Below are 12569 nucleotides of genomic sequence, written 5' to 3' on the forward strand. Positions count from 1 at the left end.
TTCATATGTCTACAACCGTACCTCATGGTATCTCACTAATAAAAATTTTAAAATTAAAAATAAAAAAATTGGAACATAAACTAAATATAAACAAGAGAAAGATCTAAAAATAGAAAAGAGGACTATAGTACTCAAAACGTTGAGAAACAGTCACATTGGCAAGTATTTTTAAATACGCCTATAGGAGAGAATATAGCATTGTTCATGAACAAATCTACTCTATGGATTCATCTCATCCTTGAAATGGAAAAGGACAATGTGTTACAGTTACCAATTTGCAAATAAGATATATACCATCTATTTTTTGCTATGTTTCTATGCTTTACCGAGTATTATTCTGATTTTTAAATTTACTTTAAGGATTAAAACAGTATTTGCCTGCATTAAACTTTTTAATTAAATGTTTTATTAGAAATGATTTTTAATCATTAAGAATGTTTTTTTTTACTCTAAGTTTAGTTGAGATTACTGAAAACTAGGTCTAAAGTGAAGTTTATTTGGATTGGTAGAAATAGAGTAGGGAGGACTACAGATGGAATTAGAGATTATAGGTTACCACATTCAGTTCCTAATAAAACAAGTAAAGGACAGTGTCTCTGAAAGACTTTTGAAAAGATATCTCTATTTAACCTGTAAATTCAGCATTTTCTATATTAAATTAAAAGTGAATTAATTTTCCTATATTTGGTCTTTTAAAGACATTCCAGTTTGGTTAAGGAAACAAACACTGCTTATGAAATCATAACAACTCAATCATAAAAACCTGATTATTACTTCCGTTTCCAAGAATGTCAATGCTAAGAATTATTTCCCTTGGTATCACTAGTGTACATGATAGTCATATGAATACATCTGTGAGGATATATCATTGTTATCTAATTCAGAGATTAGATATGTAGAGATTAGATCACATAGCTGAGTGTGATCTCAACTTTCCTAGACACTTCCCTGCCCCAAATACCCAAAGACTTGTACTGATCTTTAAGGATCCATGACTTTTTCCCATCCCATCTCCCAGAATCTTTTAAAATTTCTTTTCAAATACTAATGTAACGACTTTAGAAAATATTGAGTTAACCTTAATTGTTGTACTTTAGCTTTTATATACAGAACCAAGAAAATCTTTTAAAAGTGTATTTTTTAAATTCTTTGCAAAATTGTAATAAAACATTATCATTGAGTCCCTCAATATACTTTATATAAAGCTGATTATACCTATTAAAATTAATATAACTTTAAATAATGTTTAGAAATGAAGTTGATGAATTTTAAGTCTATAGAAAGATATTGACAATATATCAAGGATATTTGAGGAGCAAGAACACATGGCTGTTATCGTTTCTTAAGGTTATTTTTGTTGCTTTTATAGAATATGTTTTCCCTGAGTTTTTGTTAATAGCTTCAGTTTCTTAGAAAGCATCGTAATAAATTATATTATTTTAAAAAAATTATAAAAAGTGGGTGAGTAAGTGGATTCTGTATGTATGGAACCTGGAAACCTACATTAAACATGATGTTTATAACAGAAATACCATCTGCACTTCTATGTTTATTGTAGTACTATTCACAATAGCCAGAAGAAACTATGATATAACTGCACAATGGAATACTATGTAGTTGTTAGTAAACTGAAGTCAGGAAATCTGCTTATAAATGGACGTACAAGGAAGAATATCATGCTGAATGAAATCAGACATAAGGAAAGAGATATACTGATTGGACTACCCCTTTTTTGGGGTTATAAAAAACCAGAGTATGAGACTAATACCCAAGGATAACAGAAACACAGGCCAGGAGAATTGGTCAATGGTTGGACACTTGCCACAAGTGCTGAAGGCAGGCATTTGGAATAAAGAAAGGACCGCTATGACAATGATATTTGGAAGTGATTAATCTGGATGAGAACTGAGACCTGAAAGTAGGTAAAGGAACAAAGGTGATAATCTCTCAGTATCTGAATTACAATCCATAATGCCCAAAAGCTGAGAGAGAGAGAGAGAGAGAGAGAGAGAGAGAGAGAGAGAGAGGGAGAGAGAGAGAGGTGCCTGTCATAGTGTAGAGACAGCAGGCTGTCAGGTGGGGTTTGGGGTTGGGAGAGGGAGTGGTGGGAGAGAAACTGGGGACAGTAGCAATGAAACTGTATACTAGAGGAGGTTGGGTGTTAAAATATCCTATGATTGAAACTGAATCCTGAAAAGGTTTGTAATTTGTGTCTCGTGCTGATTCAATACAAAAAACATGATATTTAGGTTCTACTACCATGCTTAACCTATGAATTAGCTGAAATTTCTTTTTATCACCTTGGCTGGGCACATTACATGGGTTTCTGTGTGGTAAAACTTTTTTTGTTTTATTTGAACTTAAAAGACAAAACTAATAGGGTTGGGACTTCTGGTGGAAGGAGAAAAGAGCACAAAATCCCCTAGTGACCACAGCTCAGTAGGGTCAGCTAACTTGCGTTATGACTGACCTCCTTCCCTGATTTCCTCTTTTGTAATGTGGAAAAGTAAAATGACTTTGCAGGCTGCCAGGGAATTGTCCCCTACAGCTCACACTATTTTCTTTTTGATCAAAATTGTTTAAAGATTATTTTAAAAATTTGGAGCTTAACATGCAGAAAATGGGCTTAGAACTCTGCCTAACACCATGTACAAAAGTAAGATCAAAATGGATTAAAGACCTCAACATCAGACCATTCAGCATAAGGTGCATTGAAGACAAAGTTGGCAAAACCCTCCATGACATTGAGGCTAATGCTATTTTCAAAGATGCCACACCACTGGCCGAGCAAATGAAAACAGAGATAGATAAATGGGACTATCTTAAACTAAGAAGCTTCTGCACCTCCAAAGAAACAGTGACCCAAATACAAAAACAGTCTATAGAATGGGAAAGGATATTCGCTGAACACACATCTGACAAGGGGTTGATATCAAGGATATACAAATTACTGGTTGAACTCCACAAGAAGAAAACATCCAACCACATCAAAAAAATGGGGCAATAAAATGAACAGAAACTTTCTCAAAGAAGAAATCCGAATGGCAAAAAAGCACATGAGAAAATGCTCTACATAATTAATCATCAGGGAGATACAGATCAAAATGAGATACCACAATGAGATACCATCTCACACCTCAGAGACTGGCCCACATTCAAAAGAACAAAAGCAACCAATGCTGGCGCAGATGTGGCAAGAAAGGGACACTCCTTCACTGTTGGTGGGAATGCCGACAGATTCAGTCCTTCTGGAAAACAGTATGTACAATTCTCAAAAAATTAGAACTTGAACTCCCATTTGACCCAGCAATAGCACTCCTGGGAATATATCCCAGAGAGGCAAAAATGTATAGTCGAAGTGACATCTGCACTTGTTTGTTCATTGCAGCCCTCTTTACAATAGCCAGAAACTGGAAGAAACCTGAATGCCCAAGAACAGATGACTGGTTAAAGAAACTTTGGTACATCTACACAATGGAGTACTATGTAGCTCTTAGAAAAGATGAAGTCATGAAATTTACATACAAGTGGTACAATATGGAAAGTATCATGCTAAGCGAAATGAGTCAGAAAGAGAGGGATAGACATAGAAAGATTGCATTCATCTGGGGGATATAAAGTAACAAAATACGAGATTAATACCCAAGATTAGCTGAGATCAGCACCAGGAGCATTACTCCATAGCTTAGAGGCCAGCCGGGCATTCTAGGGGAAAGGGCAGCTCAGATAGAGAAGGAGCACCAAATAAAGTGTGTTTGAAGGATCCACCAAGGAGGGGAGATGCATGTTGAAAGTAGACTATGGACTAAACATGTTTGCCACTCAATGTCTCTTTTGCAGAACACAACACCCAAAAGGAGAGAGAGAACAAAAGGGAATGCCCTGCCACAGAGGCAGGGTGGGATGGGGTGGGGGTGGAGGTGGGAGGGATATTATCCACGGTGGCAGAAAATGGGCACTGGTGGAGGGATGGGTATTTGATCATTGTATAATAGAAACCCAAGCACAAAATTTGTAAATCTACAACTGTACTTCATGGTGTTTCACTAATAAAAAGGAAAAAAAAGGAAAAAAATTGGAGCTTAATGATTTGTTCTCATATATTTTCCCTACATGGTGTAATTTGGCATTGATCTAGGAAGGCCAGCATGAAAAAGTTGAGGTGTATATCTTAACCACCAATGCCAAAACCACTGTAAGTATGGAACCCAAAGTCAATAGTTAACCTTCAAATTGTGTTCGTCAAGGAAATCGGTGGGAATGCAGGGCGAAATGGTTCGTTTGTTGGTTGAGGGATGAAGACACTGGTGGTGTGATTAGAATTGGAACATTGTATGACAAAACTCCATTATAAATGACTTTGTAAATCAAAACTGCCTAAATGTTAAAAAAAGAGAAGTCAACTCATATCTATATTTCAAGAAAGCTTGTCTTAGCAAATTTTGGCATGGAGAGCATAGTTGGTAGAGAGATGGAGAAAGAAAGGGAGAGTTGAAGGTTGGGAAGAGAATCCTGGATATCATGGAAGAGATGAAAGTTGATCTTAGAAGATTTGGAGCCATCAGAGTTTAGAGAGTTAAATGGTGAGACCATAGCAGTTTAGGTAGTTAAATAGTGAGATTGGTTTAAGTCATCAGCAGTGTATACATAGAGTTCAAAGACCTCACAGATATTCGGGCTATATCAACTAACAAGGGGACCGTTTTTTTCCTGAAGCTCTATTTAAGTATAATATATTGCCAGAAAGAATGATAAGAAGCTGGTTCTCTTTTTCACAGATTAGTACAATAGAGATGAAAACTTTTATACAAAGGAATCTATCACCTTCTCCTGTTGCTCTGCTTTCTTTTCATCATTTCATTCTCCTCCATGTCCCTACCTAATCAGGGCTCTCCACATTTCTCAGCAGCGTCACCACATAGCCTCAGAGCATGTATTAACTGCCAGTAGCTCACAGTTCTCTTGTTTTACCCACACCCAGGCCAGAGCTATCCTCCTGCAAATGAAGATGTCTGCTAAAGTCCCATTCTTCCTTGAAGTGGCAGTCATGGTGTACCTCTTATTAATCATTGTGTTTACAAATTTCGATGAATGTCACTATACTAGTGACAGGGATTTTCCAAACTAAGGGAAGAATAAACATTTTCCATTACCCCAAGAATTTTGGGCAGTTATTTTCTATGCACTGCAAATAATATATGATAATTAGTCAAAGGAACTGAAATAAAAACAGGGACACTTGTCAATTTGGTGCCATGACTAGTCAGTCTTAGTATAAATATATATTTCTAGAAAAAAAAGCAGAAGAAAACGAGTTGGTTGCTAGCAAAGAATGCCAAATCTCTGCCAAGAAATCCCTTGAAAATAAAAATTGTGACTATGTACAGAACATGATTGCCACTCAATGCCTCTTTTGCAGACCAAAACACCCAAAAGGAGAGAGAGAACAAAAGGGAATGCCCTGCCATAGAGGCATGGTGGGATGGGTGGATGTGTGTGGGAGGGATACTGGAATCCATGGTGGTGGAAAATGGGCAATGAGGGATGGATGGGCATTTGATCATTGTATAATCGAAACCCAAGGAAAAAAATTGGTAAATCTACAACTGTACCTCATGGTGTTTCACTAATAAAAATTAAAAAAAAATAAAATAAAAATTGTTTTGTCTGCCAGAGATCAATAGATGGGAACCTGAGTGAAGGCAAAAGATTAAGTTGGTTGACTTTTATTTTTCCTTGAGTATATAAATTTTATTTTGGAATCAATTTATTTGACAGTTTATCAAGACAGAGAATTTTTCATCACTTCTCTTATTTAAAAGTATATTGATACACAAAATAAGTGGGGAACCTTTATTGCAGATGCTTGTTTAAATTGTTTGGCATAGAACCAGAGACACCAGCTTTCATTCAAAAAGTGGCCAGTGAGATTAATACCAGGAGTTTTGCTCCATGGTTTGGAATCCAGCCACACATTCTAGGGGGAAAGGGAGCTCATATAGAGTAAGGAGCACCAAATAAAGGGTGTTTGGAGGATCCTCCCAGGATTGGTGAAGCATTCTGAAAGTAGAGTATAGACCAACATGATTGCCAGTCAATGCCTCTTTTGCAAACCACAACACCCAAAAGGAGAGAGAGAACAAAAGGGAATGCCCTGCCACAAAGGCATGGTGGGATGGGGAGATAAGGGGTGGGAGGGACACTGGGACCCGTGGTGGTGGAAAATGGGCACTGGTGGAGGGATGGGTATTTGATCATTGTACAATTGAAACCCAAGCACAGAAATTTGTAAATCTATAACTGTACCTCATGGTGTTTCACTAACAAAAATTAAAAAAAAAATGTAAATGACAGAGAATGGGCACTGATTGAGGGATGGGTACTGGATCATTGTATAACTGAAACCCAAGCACAAAAATTTGTAAGTCTACAACTGTACCTCATGGTGTTTCAGTAATAAGCATTAAAAGAATAAAAAGTGAGTCAATGCATAAAAAAAAAGTGGTCAGGTACCATCAATGCTGCTGCCCACACCCACACTGGGAGTGACAATGCTATGAGCAAGGGTTTCCATACTTGGATTCTCAAGATAGTGCCCCAGGAAATACTGACACGCAGCAGCATTTTGGACCCAACCTATTATAAAACTTGTTAGAGGTTGATACCAAACAAGAAAATTCAGGACTGTTGTGTAGCTTCTTTGATAATTTATTTTTCTCTAGTAGCTTGTAGATATTAGGGGTGGCAGTGGTATATTCTATAATAAACAGTATTGCGTTTTTAAAATGTTGAAGGCCTAAGGTACATAAAAGAGGCAAAATAAAATGAGTAAATCTGTACACACATGAACACTTTTGTTGTTTCTTTAGCAATGGCTTGGATGAAAACTGTAGATGGGTAGAATGTATTTAAGTAGCTGGAGATAGGGATCAGGGGTGGTGCGGACTGCAGGGGAGGGTGGAAAGATGGGAAGAGATTATAAGTGTGTGTGTTTATGAGTGCTATTGTGTGAGAATGTTGAGTTTATAAGAATTCATGCATGAATGTGTGAGTAAGAGAGAGAGAGAGAGAGAGAGAGAGAGAATGAGTGTGTGTGCATGTATCCGTGTGTGTGTGTTTTCTTAGAAAAATCCTATATTTCACCTGAACTACTGTACCAAGTGATGCTGTCATTCATTTTGAGAATGTAATAAATAATTTTTATTAAATTCAGGTGGTGAAATATGTTGGCCTTTAAGCCCTTCCCCTCCTCCAATTCATCAAATTCTTCCTATAATTTTCATTTACTCCCTGACCTCTTCAGGACTCAATTGGATTCAATCTGCCACATCCAAATTTATCTCTTTTAGAAAAAGTAATTAGATTAAAATATAAATCACACTATTGTTAACATTCAAGTGGGTTCTAATGATAATAAATAATTTCTATTCATAGAAGTACTTATTCAGGCCACACAATAAGGAAAAATTCAGAATATTGGACAGAAGTCAATTATTTCTCAAGCAGAACTAGCTATATTATAGCCATTCTAAAGATGTTAGAAATTTGCAGTCCAAACATTAGAGGTTCATGCTATAAGTAAAAGATTTCTTGTTTTCTCACCTGAATCCTATTCTCCATAATAATAATTGAATATATGAATAAGTGACAGAAATAATTGAATGTTGTTTTCTTCACTTGAAGGTTTTATTCACAGATCTTGTCTCATAAAAATTATTCAGAAAACATTATATTAAACAAACATTCCATGGTGATTAATCAGAATTCTTATGTTTGAAAGTGACAAACTCATACCACACTCATTTTAAACTAAGAATATACTTGATTCATGTGCCTATAAAGCTGGAGTGCCCTCTAGGTATGGTTGGGCCCAAAGAGTTGATTTTTATTTATTTACTTATTGATTGATTGAGTGATTGACTGAATCACCATAAGTGGTTGACTGAATCACCATTGAGTGATTGACTGAATCACTAGGACATAAAGAGATACAAAGCTGTTCATGAGTAGGTTTCAGTCATACAGTGTTCCAAGACCCATTGCTCCACCAGTGAACATTTCCCACCTACAGTGTCCCCAGTTTTCCCCCGGAAATCCTTTATCTCCCTCTCTCTCTCCTCACCCCCGCCCCCTGTCTCTCCCTTTCTTCTACCTATCTACCTATCTACCGATCTCTCCCTTTTGAGGCATCATGGTTTACAACACAGGAACTCATAGGTTTCCATGTTTCTTCCTTTACCTATTTTCACTTCACCGTTCTTTTCCAGCATGATCATTTCCAACTATCTTTGTCATAGTGGTCTCTTCTCGATCCCAACTGCCATCTCCCGTAGCCCATAAGGTAGGCTTCTAAGAGTGGACCAATCATCCTGGCCCTTATTTCTACTATCCTAAGGTATTAATCTAAAGTTATGTTTTTTCATATCCCACAAATGAATGTAATCCTATATCTGTCTGTCTCCTTCTGACTAATCACACTCAGCATGATACTCTTCATGTACATCCATTTATAAGCATACTTGATAACTTCATTTTCATTAACAGCTGCATAGTACTCCATTGTTTAGATATACCATAGTTTCTCTAACTAATCATTGAGAATTCTTGGGCATACAAGTTGTTTCCAGATTCTCACTATTGTGAATAGTGCTGCAATGAACATAGAAGTGCAGATAGCATTACTGCTGTGTGTTTTGGGGCCTGGGAGTATATTGACAAAAGTGGTATTGCTGGATTCATGGAAGCTCAATTTGTAACTTTCTGAGAAATGCCCATTTTGTTTTCCGAAAAGGCTGAACCAATCGGCATCCCCACCAACAGTGAAGAAGAGACCCTTTCTCCCCACTTCCATGCTGACATTGGTTGTTCTTGTTCTTTTTGATGTGTGTCAATCTCTGTGGTGTGAGATATTTCATTGCTGTTTTGATTTGTATCTCCCTGATGATTCATGATGTGGAACATTTTACCTCTGTTTTTTGGTCATTTGTATTTATTCTTTGAGGAAGTTTCCGTTCATTTCTTCTCCTCATGTTTTGGTGGGGTTGGATGTCTTTTTCTCATAAAGTTCTAACAGTGCCATATATATTTGGGTTATATACAATAAGGGGTTAATTATATGGGTATTGCATAAATAATTTTCCCCCATTATGAGGGCTGTCTTTTTATCATGGTCACCATTTTTTCTGAGTTGCAGAAACTTCTTGGTTTAATGTAGTCTCATTTGGTTTTCTTCACTTCCTCTTCCTTGGTCAGTGGTGCATCATTCTAGAAGTTTCCATTAGCTTTAATGTCATGGAAGGATCGTCCCACATTTTTCTCCATACATCTTAAGAATTCAGGTATGATATTGAGGTCTTTAATTCATTTGATCTGACTTTGTGCCTGGCACTATAAAGAGGTCTGAGTTAAACTTTTTTTGCATGTTGCTGACCAGTTTTCCCAGCAGCACTTGTTGAAGAGACTTCCTTGCTCAACTTCATATTTATTGAGCCTTTATGATACATTAGGTAATAATAATCTGAGGGCCAGCGTCAGGATATTTCACATATTCCATTGATCTGAGGCCTGTCTTTATCTGAATATCATGCTAATTTGATTACTACGACTTTGTAGTAGGGTTTGAAGTTGGGGAAGCTGTTCCCTTCTTCTTTTTACCAAAGATTGCTTTAGCTCATCATGGGAGTTTATTGTTGTGTATGAGTTTCAAGAGGGTTTAATCTATTTCTTTGAAAAATGTTATGGGTATCCTTATAGAAAGTGCATTAAATCTTTATAGCGCTGTGGGGTGTATTGCCATTTTGACAGTGATAATCCTCTCAATCAATGAGCATGGGTTGTGATTCCATTTCCTCATATCCTCTTTTATTTCATGAAGTAGTGTTTTGTAGAGTGTTTTTGGTATAGGTCCTTAACCTTTTTAGTTGATTCTAGTATACTTGATTTTCTGAGGTTATTGGAATGGGTTTGTTTTTCGCCTATCTCTTTTTTCTCTTTCATTAATAGTATTTGGGAAAGCCATGGACTATTGGATATTGATTTTGTAATATGCTACTTTAGTAAACAAATCTATTCTTCCCAGGAGCTTTTTGGTAGATTCTTTGGGATTTTCTAAGTATACTATCATGTCATCTCCAAATAGTAAAAGCTTGAGTTCTTCCTTTTTTTATCTGGATGCCCTTGATATCTTTTTCTTACCAAAATCATATGGCAAGTACTTCAAGTACTATGTTGAATAGGAGTGGTGAGAGTGGGTAACTTGTTTTGTGCCTGATTGTATTTTGGGAATCTAGCTCATTGATTTTACTCCAAGCCTTTAGTTTTTCCCCATTGAGAATAATGCTTGGTGTGGGTTTGTAGTAGTTTGCTTTGACTAGATGGAGGAAAGTACTTTCAACTCCCATTTTATTGAGAGTTTTTCATCATGAATGGGTGCTGGATCTCATCAAATGCTATATCTACAACTATTGATATTATCATATGATTTTTATCTTTATTTTATTGAGATGGTGTATTCTGTTGATTGACTTGAGAATGTTTAGCCATCCTTGAATCCCCAAGATAAACCTAGTTGGTCATAGAGTGTGACCTTTTGTTGTGTTTCTGATTTCTCTTTGCTGGTATAGTCTTGAGGATCTTTGCATCTGTATTTATGAAAGAAATAGGTCTGTAATTTTCTTTTTTGTGGTTTCTCTGTCTGATTTGAATATCAGGGTGATCTTTGTCTCATAGAAATTGTTTGGGAGTATTTCTGTTTCTTCAATTTCCTGGAAAATCTTAAAAAATGTTGGCAGTAGGTCCTCTTGAAAGGTTTGAAATACTTCATTAGTGAATCCATTTTGGCCTGGGCTCCTGTTTTGGGGGATACTTTTGATTATCATTTCAATTTCCTTGTAGTGATGGGTTCGAGTTTTCAAAATATTCTTGGTTCAGCCTTGGGAGGTAATTGGAATCCAGTAATTTATCAATTTATTCAAGATTCTCTCATTTCCTGCTTTAAAGATTCTCAAAATAATCTCTGATGATCCTATGGATTTTGTAGTTTCTATTATGATGTCCCCCTTTGCATTTCTGATTCGGTTTATTAGGATTCTTTCTCTTTTCTTCTTTGTGAGTCTTGCTAGTGGTTTGTCGATCTTATGTATTTTCTCAAAGAACCATGTCTTGCCTTTGTTGGTCTTCTGAATTGTATTTTGGGATTATATCTCATTGATTTCTGCTCCAGGTTTTATTATTTCTTTCCTCCTGGCTAGTTTGGACTCCTTTTCTTGGTCATTTTCCAAAATCTTGAGCTGTAAGTTATTTTTGTAGGCCCTTTCTTTCTTCCAGTTGAATTCTGGCGGAACTAAAATCTTTCCTCTTAGAACTTCTTTTGCTCTGTTCCACAAGTTCTGGTAGTTCCTCGTTGTCATTTTTTCTGGAATCTTTTAATTTCCTCTTTGATTTCTTCTCTAAGCCAATGTTTGTTCATTACTTCCATCAAATAAAATATTTTCTTGCCGAGTTTTTGTCTGTTTGATCTATTGAGAAGTGAGAAAGTACTGTTGAAATCTCCATCTAGTATTGTGTTGCTATCAATGTTTTTCTTTAAGTCTATTAGAAGTTGTTTTTACGTATTTTGCTGGTCTGTCATTAGGAGCATATACCTTGAGGAGGGTGAGTTCTTTCTGATGTACAGATCCCATGATCATTAAGAAATGACCTTCACTGTCTCTTATAACCTTTAGCCTGATGTCCATGTGGTCTGATACTAGTATTGCCACTGCAGCTTTTTGGAGGTGTTCTTTCCTTGAAGAATTGTTTTCCAGCCTTTGACTTTGAGCCCATGGTTGCTTTGATTATTCAGATGTATTTTTTGCAGGCAGCAGAATGTTGGGTTCAGTTTTCTATTTCATCCTGCCATCCTGTGCCTCTGAATTGGTGCATTTAGTCCATTGACATTGAGAGAGATCATTGTGATAGGGATTTTTGCTATCTTTATGTCGAAATTTGGAGTACTTGTGGGGCTTGTCTTAGCTTAAAGTAGCTCTGTTAATTCTTAATGCAACAAAAATATGGAACACTTTACAAGTTGGCCTGTCATCTCTGTGTAAGGATCATGCTAATCTCTGTATCATTTCAATTTTAGTATATGTGTTGCCAAACTGAGTATAAGAGTTGATTTTTTCCCTATTTTTCTCTTCTGATTTCTTGGAGTGTTGTCCTTACTCACTCCTATGGCAGACAGTGATTCCCAATCTAGGAAGGTATTTCAAAGCAGCTTGAAGTGATAAATTTGGAACATTAATGTCCCAGAAGGAAAAGTATGGTTTTTACAATATTATCTTTTACCATACCCAGGGCATCAATTTTGCAAAATAATTCTTTTGGAAGATGGAGAATCGGTGTTGTTTAATGCTCTTCCCTGAAATCTTCATTAAGAAAATTAAACTGGAGCCTTTTGCTATTCTCACCTCGGTCCCATGTACATCTCCAGAAAACGGTGGATGGCGTTGTCCGCACTTTGACCACCTTGAAAGTAAGTAGGATTTTTCTCCTGAAGGAAAAGGTGAGAATCATATTGATGATTTCAT

General features: G+C 36.5%; 1 pseudogene; it reads right to left on the reverse strand.

The window, feature by feature from the left end:
• Window positions 1–12044: 12044 nt before the first annotated feature.
• LOC130025799 (uncharacterized) lies at window positions 12045–12141 on the reverse strand (annotated as a pseudogene).
• Between the last annotated feature and the right edge of the window lie 428 nt (window positions 12142–12569).

The sequence above is a fragment of the Sorex fumeus genome, unplaced genomic scaffold, assembly GCF_029834395.1.
Source record: "Sorex fumeus unplaced genomic scaffold, SorFum_2.1 ptg000032l, whole genome shotgun sequence".
NCBI lineage: Eukaryota > Metazoa > Chordata > Mammalia > Eulipotyphla > Soricidae > Sorex > Sorex fumeus.